Source organism: Scomber scombrus, chromosome 19 (assembly GCF_963691925.1).
Source record: "Scomber scombrus chromosome 19, fScoSco1.1, whole genome shotgun sequence".
Taxonomy (NCBI): Eukaryota; Metazoa; Chordata; class Actinopteri; order Scombriformes; family Scombridae; genus Scomber; species Scomber scombrus.
Window position 1 is genome coordinate 27,503,395 of NC_084988.1, and position 13,032 is coordinate 27,516,426.

Genomic DNA, 13,032 nt, shown 5'->3' on the forward strand with positions numbered 1-13,032 from the left:
TGTGTGTGTGCTTGCGTTTGCGTGTGTATGAGAGAGAGAGAGAGAGAGAGAGAGAGAGAGAGAGAGAGAGAGAGAGAGAGTCAATCTGAACATAATTATGGACACATAAAGCCTAATCTACATCTTTCTAAGTGTTCATACAAGTCAGCTTTCAGTCCCAGGCCAGAAAATCTGTTTGTTTACATTTTGCATTTCTCTGCCTGTTCGATGAACCTGTGTCTTATTATTATTAAGGAATATTAATTTGCAGATAGTGATGGCCAAAACTTTGAATATAGGTTCAATGAATTTCATTCATTGAAAGCTAAGGCTCATGCACTATAGTTTTCTTACTGTCAACAAATCCCATGAAAAACTAAAACCAAAAATCTGTTGATCTGTTTGTCATTGCTTACTGATTTGCTGATTTTGTCTATGAAACTCAACTTCAAGCCCATTGGTTCCTACTGAAGATTTTAATGTGTAAAAACAGATTTTATAGTTTCATTAAATAAGTAATGATAATTTCCTAAACAGCTGGCCACTAGGGGTTGGTGGAGTATCAGTGTGACTCAATCCTGTACTGTTTATTTATCTGTTCTTCTGCTCCAAATGATGTAATAGTAAACTGGTGAGACCTTAATCAGTTGTTTCTGCAAGTGGTCCTTAATAACATATGTTTACGTATGTTCAAGTACACCCCTACTGCAGCCTTAGTAATTATGACTCATTCACTACTCCATATGTCCTTGTATAATACACTAAATATATAGTTAGACTATGGTTTACTGAATAGTGAGCAGTACATTGAGATTTTGTACGCGTATTACGAAATCATGAATCCCTTTGCTAATTCAAATCACTTTGTCCAGTTCAGTTTGGACACTTTTATCTTACACTAAGCAGTTGCGTCACTGTTTAAATGCACTTCAGTACTTATGTCAGAGAGTGAACCCATCACTGTTCATATGGCCCAACGTTCAGAGCTGATTCTGACTGTCTTAAAGGATATGGCTGGTGATTTTCTATACCAACAAATCTTATTTGCACAGACAAACCACCAATTTATTGATCCACAAACAAGTATTGTGTGTTTATCCAAAGCCTGCTATTATACTTCTATGCTGTTGACATCCATCGTTGTCCAAAAACTATTAAAAACATGTCAATGACCCACACTGGTTGGTTTGGCTCTGCACATGAGATTTATTCACAATAAGAACAAAATAAAAAATCACCAGCTTTATCCTTTAAGTTCAGTAGTATGTCCAGTCTGTTGCTAGTCCAAGCAGTCACATTTAGTTGCATACAATCACTCAGCTTATGTTAAATAGCTCAGCAGACGATTATTTGTGACAGAGCGATCAGTTTATGATTGTTTTCTTTAGCTTTTGAGGTCTTTTAATAAGCTTTAACAAGGAGATAATGTACCAGCAATCACCTGGGCTGACATCCGTTTTCACAGTCATCAGTGAGGAGCTACACTGCAGAAAGCAACTGATTCATTCAGTGACAAATCAGTGATTCAGTACAGTCATTGAAGTCAGAAGATTTGCTGGTAAAGCTTTGTTTGAAAACTATTATTAAACATCCTCAATTTGTGTCATTATTGTCAGCTGTGGAGTCACACAACTGTAATTTTCACATATACAAAATGTAAGACATTACATTGCATGATAGCAAAAAGTAGTGAACAAGCCTATTACTCTTGTCTTGTCTGTTGAGAGCAAACCATGAAGTCATGTCATGTTGTTATAGAGAGACTAAGTCCATGGATGCACAGGTCCACTAAACAGACTTTAACACAAGAGATCACAGTTATATATATATATTTATATATATATATTTATTTGTTTTAAACCAAGTCAACCATCAGCCCCTAACTTTAAGAAAGTAGTAACCTTTCCTAGGTTTAAATACTCATTTTAAATATAACCAAGCTGTTTTTGTGCCACAACCTAACCAAACGTTAACCATAGTGTCATTGAATCACAAAATGTATTTATTTTTCAATTGTGATTTGTATGGTTAGGGTTTTAGAGGGTCATACAAAGTATTTGTCTTTTAATTTGAAGAGATTGTTGAAAATAGTTTTTAGGGTTGTAGTGTGTGTTGTAGCCATTCTGACATAACATCTGAATGACCAGTGATGATAACACTGCTGCTAACCCCTGAAAGTATGGAACTTACATTCAGCATCACCTCCTGAGCAATACCCAAATTGATTTATAGGAAGTCGTCCCTACAGTGGGTGTAAAACAGTGGAAAGAAAAGCAGAGCCTGTGATGATACATGACGTTTTGTTATATTTGGTCACATTCCTGAAATGGAAAAGGCGTACGTGACTTGGACCAGCTTTGGGATAAAACTGTCATGGAGTTAAAATCATTGAATTTCAACAACTGTTTGAGTTTCTTGTGCAGTCTGGAACTGTTCTGACTCTGGATAGAAGTGGGATGATGGGCGTTGATTCCACTGGTATGGAGACTTCCACATATTGTCAAGTGTGTTGACCTGTTAGCTCCTAAATTTCCATAATCCATTTACCCACAAACACTCTAAAGTGTCAGGATTCTGACTTTAACCATGTGAGAACAGTGTTGTCAGAACAGGCTTCCTTAGGTAGGTCCTAAACTACAGTATGTAGTGGGTGATCATACACTGTGGAGACAAGTATCCGCATAGAAGCTCCTGTCTTCTATGGATCTCAGTTCATCTTCTGTTTCAGTGTGATCCCTGACATGCCACTGAGGGTCATAAATGGTGCAACATGGGCTGGTGTAGTAATGTAGTGACAGATGCTAATACTTTCCACTCATTCACACTCTGTTTTCTGCTGCTTTGACGGTCACACATATCAAAGGAAGGTTATCTTCTGGTAGGAGGTTCGGGTTCGAGGTGCTCCTGTAGCCTTATCTGTTTTTAAGGTGGGCCAACGTGGACTGGTTAATTTGCAGTGATTAAATAAAGGTGATCTAAACCAGTCAGGTATAAGGGTCATGTCTTGTGAGTGGGTTGTAAAAGAATCCCCTGCAGGTGGCAATACTTCTGTAGTGCCGTAATGGGATAAGAATGCTCAACTAAAGTTAGGTGGTCAGAAGTAAAAGCTGGAAATCCATTAGCTCTTATGTGGATAGCAGGAATGTGCAGAGAGCCCAGTATTTATATTTGTATTTGAACAAAAGGGAAAAAAGGCATAAAGATTGTGTTTTTATTTTTATTACACTTCTAATTTAAAATAAGTGTTCCTCAATAAATTAATATAATAATTATGAACCCTTGAATGAAATGGTTTTCATAAACCCAACAATAACATGTAACAATAAAGAAAATGATTTTAAAACTAATATTCAGTTCCTAATCCACACTCACCCACACCAATAAACTAAACTCTAAACCAATAAACATATGAATATATATATATATATATATATATATATATGTATTGCATAGGTTAACACTAATGTTACTATGTGAATGCATTTTTGTATAGCTATCATAGTGAGGACGTTCATTGACATAATGCATTCTCTAGCCCCTAACCGAACCTTCACCATCACAATTAAACGCCTAACCCAAAACTGAGCCTAAACCCAATTCTAACCTTTCCCCTAAAACCAAGTATGAAACCTCAAACATCCCTTTGAAGGTGTGTCAGAAAGTGAGGGCCGGCCAAACTGTTCTTACTTTCCTAAAATCTCCTCGTTCCCCAGATAGAAAACTCAAACTGGTTCTCACAATGATAGCCATACAAGTAACACACACACACACACACACACACACACACACACACACACACACACACACACACACACACACACACACACACACACACTCACTCACTAACAGTTGCTAAAGCTCAAAAACAGATGCAGGTTAACACTCATTACCATGAGGTACAATTAGCTAAATAACAGACCAAAACATCGTTTGCTCTGCATAGAAAATATTTTTAGCTCACACCAGGAAACGTGTCACACTCAGCTTGTTATAGAAAAACAAGTTGAACAACATATCAACGCTTAAAGACAAACAGTCTTAATTAATGTTAGCAACCATTATCTCCTGACAGCTGCTCAGTCCAGAGAAATGCACACATGCTTTTTATATAACCAAGCTGACAACAATACTTTTGAGACACAGGCACCTTTGCAGTCTTGCTGGAAGATTTGGGGGGTGGGGTGGTGATGTTACCAACTTCACACCCTGCATGCTGTTACTGGCTGGGGGCTAAGACCCACTGCCCAGAGGGTCTACACCCAGTCCACAGCAAGATATTAAGAAAATACAAGCAGAGTGCAGAGTCTCTGAAGATTAATATACCACAGCACAGGAGACCAAAGCAGAGCTAAAAACAGAGTGAATATCAGGTGAAGATGAACATGAATACATGGAAATGACTCTGAATGAATGCTTCTGATGCTCTGTGTCTGCTGGATATATAAATGAAGCTGTTTACAACACATTCATCATATCCCATTAGGACTTATTTTATGATCCCCTGGCAGGTCTTATGAGTCCCAATCAATGAAACTCATGGTGGTGCTAGAGAAAATGTCAGAGCATCAACAAAGTCACAGGGTTGGGAGGACCCAAAACGTGCCAGCAAAATAGTGTGTGAGGAAGTTTAGTCCTCCGTTCAGATCAATTCTCCACAAGCAAAGGACGATACCAGGAAGGATCAAGCCTGGCTGGAGTGGTTTCCAGAGTGCTGACTGTTAACTTACTGCTGGTCTGACTGACTGACGTGACTGACTGTTTCCCTGTTAACACTGGTTAATATGAGTACTGTTTTTTTTCCTCTCATACATGCTGTAGGGTGTCAAAGAGAACAGAGTATTTGTGTCGTGTTGAACTGAAAAATCAACTCTTAATCCCACTGAGACAGTTTTATGTTGTTTATAGACTGAGGAATGAACTTCTAATGGCTCAGACACTGTTTTGTGGTTTATTAAGTGAAAACTGAACCACAGAAACTATAAGTGGAAAATGTTTTGTTATTTGAAAGGTTTGAAGGTCTCTCTTGTTTTGTATTTATATACTTCTAAGTAATTGAGAAACAATTCTACACTTTCATCATTGATACTCTTTGAAAGGAATTGAGAGGATGTGAGGAGGTGTTGAAGCCCTGGCTGATGACACAGGGAGTGAGTTACAGCTCAACATTCATCTGCAAACTGCAAACGTACCTGTGGTGGTCTTGCCTACTCCACCCTACCTGTTGTCCTTGGCCTTGACTTTATTTTCCTTTCTGGGATACAGTTTGATGTGTTGGAGAACATTTACTAGTTTGAATCATCAAGAAGAAATATGACTTCATCTGGGAGGAAGTGGCAGGACCTGAGAGTGATCCAACACAACCTCAAGTTGCCTTTTATTCTGCTGTCTCCCCAGCCTTGGTGTTACAAGAGTTCTCAAGTGGTCTTTTGGTTGCTGAACTGCATTCAATGTGTTCATCTGGATGAGCCAGGGAAGAGACGATTGTGTATGCAATTTGAACTGAATGCTGACGTCTGCACAGAACAAGTTCTATTCTTCCATGACATACCAATCATACAGAAACCATACCGTTGTTCATCTGGCTTCAAGGAATACCAAAAAAGGTCAGAGATTCCTGTGAATGGCAGGCTGGAACCATCGCCTTGTGCCCAACTTCTCACAGATAGCAGACTCCCTTGATACTCTAAGGAGAAAAGGTTCAAAATACATCTTGACATCCGCTTGTCAAGTTGCTTTTGAAAGACTGAAGCAACATCTTGCCTGTCCACCAATTCTTGGCCACCCTGATTACACCTTGCCTCTCATTCTATACACTGATGCTAGTGATGTTCGATTGGGTTCCATCTTGGCCCAGCAAACAGGATTGGGAAGTGAGAGGGTCATTGCTTTCACTAGCCGAACCCTGAACCCAGTGGAGAGGTTCAACCCCAGAACAGGAGTGCTTGTCAGTGGTTCAGGAATTGGAAAAATGGTACTTCTACTTGGACATAAGGATGTTCACTGTTGTTACAATCTCTGGTTTGGGTTTTCAAAACTCAAAAACTTGTCTGGACTTGTCTAATTCGGTGATGTTTTTTCTTCTCTTAGTCAACTTCAGCCATGACTCCACCCCCTGCACACTAAAATGCCTACAGACCATTAAATACACATGGGTAAAGTTTTGTCACTCACAAGTAGCTGAAATGGTAGCACAATCTAGGTATTGTTCGGATGGAGCCATTATTTCCATATGTGCCTTTTCTCCCGACAAGTTAAAATGTCGGTTGGTGTGGAATAGATCCAAAAATGATGATTCATCAGCAAACAACAAAGAAACAACAGTGCTCTGATGCTAGCGAGGCTGTCAAAATTTAGATTTGCAAGATTTGTTCAGAGGTCAAAATGATATAAATATGGACACATTTTGGACAGAGAGGAAAAGAAGAACTGAGGATGCTCATCTAACAAACTGAAATATGAAGAGTCCTATGTTGTTTCTTTAAGTAGAAGCAGAAGAACCTTGTGTCTGTTGTGTGTGTATAACTCCAGCAACTTAAGCAATTGTAGGGAAGGCTTAGCATGCATTTTACTGTATTTTCCTGTGTAACAAGGTTTTACTACAGACATTTTAGGTGTGCTCACTTTCAGTTTGACCCCCAAATAAAAGTCTGACTGCTCATGCTTGTAGCTCCCTTGAACTTTGTTGTAATTATTTCACTGTTAACTTAGGGAGTGCACTGTAAAATAGACCAAATGATGGACAAAGCAATACAAATAAGACCCAAATTGTAATAATTTGACATTATTTTGAAATGTGTGTTTCTGTTCTAAACAGAGATATAATCTGTGAGGACTAACTGTATATTCAGTGTGATTCAGAGAGAATGGCTGTCATCCTCCAGCTGTCTCTACTCCCTGTCTAACTGCTGATCTTCTGTTTCTGTATTGTCTGTCACCTCTCTTGCAGTTTTCAGCCACCTGTCACATGACCTTAGTCACCTCTCCTCTGCTAGAACATATCACAATCCCTTAAATAACTTTCTTCACACTTCTCTGAGGTGCGGTACACTTCATTGTTCTCACCTCTGATGGGAGAAAATGCCTATCACCATCACACACATTCAGTGCATTTCATTGCACGATTATCATATACAGAAAAGGGTGACTTAACTGACAAATTGTCTTGCCATCTTGCTCACTCATTTCCCTTCAAAGGACAAACCTTTACTGCTAACACTCATGGTATATGCACTCCTGACAGAACATTGACTGAAAGGTCAGATACAGTTATCAGTAACACAGCTTCACCTGTCTGGATTCAGTAGTCCTGTAGAGGTGACACGGTAAAGACTATCTGGATATGAAGTGATTGGAAGGAAGTTGTATTAAATGTGCAGGGATAACATGAGAAGCCTTTTTGAGACTAACATATCTCACCTAAAGCTTACAGATTAACACATTATATCTGCTTTGTTTCATCTATACATAGAAAGTGTAAAAATAACAAATTGCTGTTTTACAGATGTTTATTACCTAACTCTTTCTTGGGTCAGAGGGTTAGGGTTCCTTGTATGGAGGACCACAAGTGTCACAGAAATAAAAATAAAGCATTTCTTTGTACAATAAAAATTAGGAATTAATACATTAGTTTATTAATCTATTAATGAATCCATAAATAAATAAAGTAAAATCATTCATTATTCAACATTTCAATGGGCAACAAATGAAATAGCTCCCCACCACTATTTAAAAGTTGTTTTTGTAAATCTCTTTTTAGTTTATGTATTGGTGGATAATTATTTCATTTGTGATATTTCTTTTTATAATTCTTCTTTTCATTTCCCATTAAAATATCAATAATTGTTTACTTTGTAAATAAGTCTATCAATTCATTGATTCATTAAATTCAGTTTTTAGTGTACAATTAGTTATTAATTATTGAAATAATTATTACTATTTCCATGACTCTTGTGGTCCTCCATACCTGGAGTCTGAGCTGTTTTTCAGCTCCAAGCCACAAAATATTCCAGCATGACATACCCATACTATTCATGGCTAAGATTCGTGACACAATAAAAAGACATCATTGAGAAGTTGGAGACAATGAATTGTATAACACACACACTTTCAGGCTGTCTCTCTTCAAAAGCATTCTTTTTTTTGCAGTAAACTGTACACACACACACACACACACACACACACACACACACACACACTGTACCCTGCATAATTCACATCTCTACACACCTTGCCAATCCCTGTGTAAAGTGGGCGTGATTCTTATTGTCAGATTTTGAAAGTGACGAAAACTGTTAATCAGAGGGAAGAAATGAGTGGATCAAACACTCATTATTGTGTTTAAGAGTCATTTTCTTGAGGAATTGAATATACATACCTAATTACATAGCAGCCGGGTCCATAGGTGTTTCTGTCTGTCTCTGGACCGACTGACAACCGACTCATCTCTGTAGGCTTTCGTCTTACATATAGACAAAGAGTGACATGGAAGAAGTCTCCTCCTTCAGGACATTTCTCATGTCACATTGGGACAAATCAAGCAACCTTGTCCTTGACATTGATGCGAGACCGGCAGACAGGGCCTGTATGCTTGTGAAGGTCTAGTGAACTTGGCAGTTAGTGAGCAAATTAAAGGGAGATTTGAGATCATTGTCAGGCCTGTACTAGCCTTAGTCATCTGATGTGCTGTGCTGTCAGAGGCAAGAGCCGCTGGTAAGGTAAAGCAACAGTGATGCAACATGAGGTTTTGTGGTTACACAGAAATACCCCCATCATCATCATCATAACATAACACAGTTTGCACTTGATTTTCAAATCTATTAGAGTTATCTGATAAGCAGTCATTTGTGTTTTGGGGATAACATGAATGAGAAAGCAACGTTTGTGAGATCAACAGTGGTACCACAGTGCTTGTTACCATGGAAACAATCCTGAAATTGTCTGAAGTTTAGGGCCTCTAAACTTTTAGTTCATCTTTGGATCTGTCCAAATCACTCCCTGTTCACTATATAGTGCATTATAATTGCCTTCCACCATTTGATTTGATGATGTGAATTCTGTGTGTATCATTAATGTGATGTGATGAATACGATATGGTGCCCTCAAAAATGTACCCAATGAATGCTCTACTAATACCACAATACGATATACCATATAATAATAATATATAATAATATACCACATTTATTGATGCAAGACTTTAAACTCTACAGCTGTTAGTGATAACATTACATTACATTTACTGTTCATTAAAGTATTGAGTTTACTAATACTATAATAAAGGGAGTCCTGGGAATGAATGTGTGACTTGGGGGAGATTTCAGACACAGCTTTTATATCTGTGCAACTGTCTAACTTAAGAGCTTAAGTAAGACTGGTGGCATTGTTGTTTCTTTCTGCAGCCTCCATTCAGACCAGCTCCAGGACTGCTTTGGAGCCTGTATGTAGATGAGGAAACGTATTTGTTATAATGGCAACCACAATGAATTGATGATTCGGTGCTGCAGTGTACTTCCTTGGTGCTTGTCTTTTCATGAAATCTATGAGCATTGTGTGCTTTAATGACACATCTTCTGATAGAAAACACCAACCCCAAGGCTCTAGAAAGCGTTCTCTGCCAAAAAATCAATCAACAGCATCAGCTCATAAGCAATAAGCAACTCATCAGCTGTTAATGAAAGTGTGTGCATTGCCTTCAGTTTCATCAACATCTATAAGCTAATAAGATTATGTATCAGTCAATGGATCTGATAGCTTTGTCTATGAGTAGTTGTTTAATCCCTCTTAATAGCAGCCTATAACTAGCTTGTGAATGCTTTGGGGTTGTTTTACAGATACAGACCCTCTATCACTGCTATCACTCATTTCTGTTGACTAATATGAGAAAATTAGACTGATAACATTTTATCCTGCGCTCTACATTTAGGAACTTGACAATGCTTAAACTACATAATATATCTTTATCTAAAATATGTTAAAATCCAAATGAATTCTCCAATTTTGTTGATTTATATTTTGCAACAAAGAACCAACAACAAATGAAATCCTCCCACAGGACTGTATTGTGCGTTTAGAGAGAGTCATGTGTTATCAGTGTATGTCCTCCCAGCAGCTGTTATCGATTGGCCCGGCAGAGTGATGTGTCCGGCAACACCTCAGCATTAGGATTTATGAGAAGCTCTGCAGACAACACTTCATCTCTGCACTGGGAAGATATCGAGGTGTCATAATGTATCCTGTTTTTAGACAGCTCATTCAGATCTGGGGCCAGTGGGGGTCACAGAACTCTCAATGCACTGCATTAGAATGGGCAATCCCCTCCTACAACTAAACAATACTAAATACTTAATAAAACCATAATGACAAAACAAAGTGACCTACAAAAAACAATGGTGTTGAATCTATTGTAATAGCTTTAATGAAAGATTTGGATCCAAATTTAGAAAATCATTTGTTGTGATTTTCTTACTATTATCTAGTAGTGGCTATCCATGCAGATACTTTTGGAATTATTCTTAATTATTTAGTGTGTGGTACTCACAACACTAAAAAATAACACTTGAAAAGTTTATCGACAACTTTTTTTTTAGAAGCAATATCATATAGATTTCACAGGGACTATATCTTTGTTAGAAGGTAGCTATGAATAACATTAACAGTGTGCTCCAATATCAATGTTGTCATTCTGGGTCCTGGGTTTGAAATCTAGTAAGTGAGGTTAAAAGTGTAGATGGGTGTGTGAATGTGTGTGTTGTAAGTGATGCAGGTGAAACCAACCTCTCATCCAGAGTTGGGATAGGCTCCAGTCCCCCCTAGATTAGGGATGTCAAACATTCGGCCCATGGGCCAGAACCGGCCCACCAAGGGGTCTAATCTGGCCCACTGGATAACTTTGCAAAGTATGATGTCAGGTTTCAGTTCAACTGTGAGGAGCTTACTTCATGTAAAAGCTGCTTCAGAGGTTTTACTATTCTCTGAAAACAAACAATGAAGACATATTGTGGTCATATCTAAAACATTCAGATATTAAACATCAATCAACAGCTTCTGTCCAAAATAATCTTAATAAGACTGAGACATTGCACTCATTTTTTTCAGACATCTCACTGTTCATTTGTTTTGTAAGTAGATGGTATATTATTGTAAAGTATATTATATATTATGTTTTTTTTTATTTTTTTGTAGGTTGTTATTTAATGGTTTTACTTTTACAGCCCACTTGAGATTACATTAGGTGGATGTCTGGCAATAAGGTATTCAACATGGCCACATGGGCTTCATATGGAATAGAACTGCCACTGTTTGATGGATGTATGAATATAGTTTCAGTTTCAATTTGACAGTTATTGTGTGAGGAGGTTTGGTGAAGTGAATCAACAGCAGTTACCTGTGTGACGATGGGACGCAGCCTCTTCATTTACGCTTTTTTTTTTTTTTTTAAATCACGTATCATTGAGACTTTATGATTAATGACAATTTTAAGTTGCAAAGGATTTGCAAGGTATTATTTTCTCAATGAGACAACCAAATTCAGTCGTCCCTGTGAATGGTCAGTACTCCTGCAGTTCACTGATAGATCAGGCCAGCTGTTTACCACAGGCTTTACAGGAAGAGTGCTGCTGTCTGAAGCCTTACCAGCATGTAGGGTTAGAGTGGCCAAGGTATTTAAATATGAATCTAACTGCAGGTTGCTCAACAATGTAAAAACTAACTCATAAGGAAGCATGCACACTAGGCTATATTTGTATTACATTTAATATGTAGAATTCTGAGCAAGTATTTGACAGTGATGAGCGGGAAAGTTTAAACCTGGAAATGATTCATGTTTTTTGTTAACAAATTTCTATCCACTTGGCAAAATTGCAACGTTTTGCTGATCAATATTTTAATATTAACAATCAATCAAATGACTGTGTGATGTGAGAGGAATGAAACCTCAGAACCCTCATATATCACCTACTGTACATTCACAGCTTTTTTTTATCTTAATAAGATTTTGGCTTTATGGCTCATTTTCAGAAAAAACTCAAGTCACCTACAACAGCACCACACAGAAGTTGGTGAAGAAAATAATAACCTTAGCACAAGAACATGTGCTTTTTACAAAAGAAGAATATCTAGTGGAAATGGTTCACAGTTTATACAGACATTCAAAGCTCCCAGAGGATGAATTCTATAGACTTTGGTTATCCTTTGACTTTTCATCTAGATCAATGGATTGGCATGTCATTTAGTTACGGCATATTAGTAACATTAACTAAACTTGTATCAAACGTATTACTATCAAATCCAAATCAGTTGTTTATCTGTCACAAATCAAATAAGTAAAGCATAAATAAATAAATAATGTAAAGGTAATATAAGATTAATACTTCTGATGTGTTGGATTACAACCAACAATACATGGCACACAGTGTTAGTTCAGACAGTATAAAAGTTATGCTTGTACAATCACTGCTACATTCATCATGTGTCTACTAGCTGACTAGTAAGTCCATGTTCATTAAGGAGGATAGTGCAGCCATTGTAACCTGATATCCCTCCCTATTATTCTGCTGGTGTGTTCATACCATCAGTGTTTGCCCCCATCTCCTCCTACTTAAACTAGTATGTAAGGGTTACTGTTCTTTAAAGGCTATTCTTTACGTCCTTCTCCTTTAATGAGAAGAATTTTACCCACCAAATCTAACTGTTAACATTTTGTCATTAATGTTCAATTAGTGTATATTGTCACTTTGAATTTTTTGCACCACCATTTGCCTTGTTTAAACCTGTGTCCTTTACAGAGGAGCTCTTCCAAAAAACAATAAGTTGTCTCATGATATAAACACATTTGTGGCGTAAACTATTTCACATATGCAAAAAGCTTTAATATCACATGTGCTTTGTAATTTGCTGGTTTGTAAGATTACTAAATGAGTGTGTAGGTAACTCGGTGGTGCAGTATACACTACCACATGAGCTGCAGCATTACAACACAGTTTTGACCTTTTGCCTTTTCTGTATTAAAACAAAACTACAGCAGCCTGGCCGAAGAGCAAAGCCTTTGTTTAAGTT

The 13,032-nt window shown here is 37.6% G+C and overlaps 1 protein-coding gene across 2 annotated transcripts in view; it reads left to right on the plus strand.

Moving 5' to 3' along the window:
* gabrb1 (gamma-aminobutyric acid type A receptor subunit beta1) overlaps positions 1–13,032 on the plus strand; it is a 74,120-nt gene that overhangs the window by 1,398 nt on the left and 59,690 nt on the right. The gene's annotated exons all lie outside the window — the stretch shown is intronic.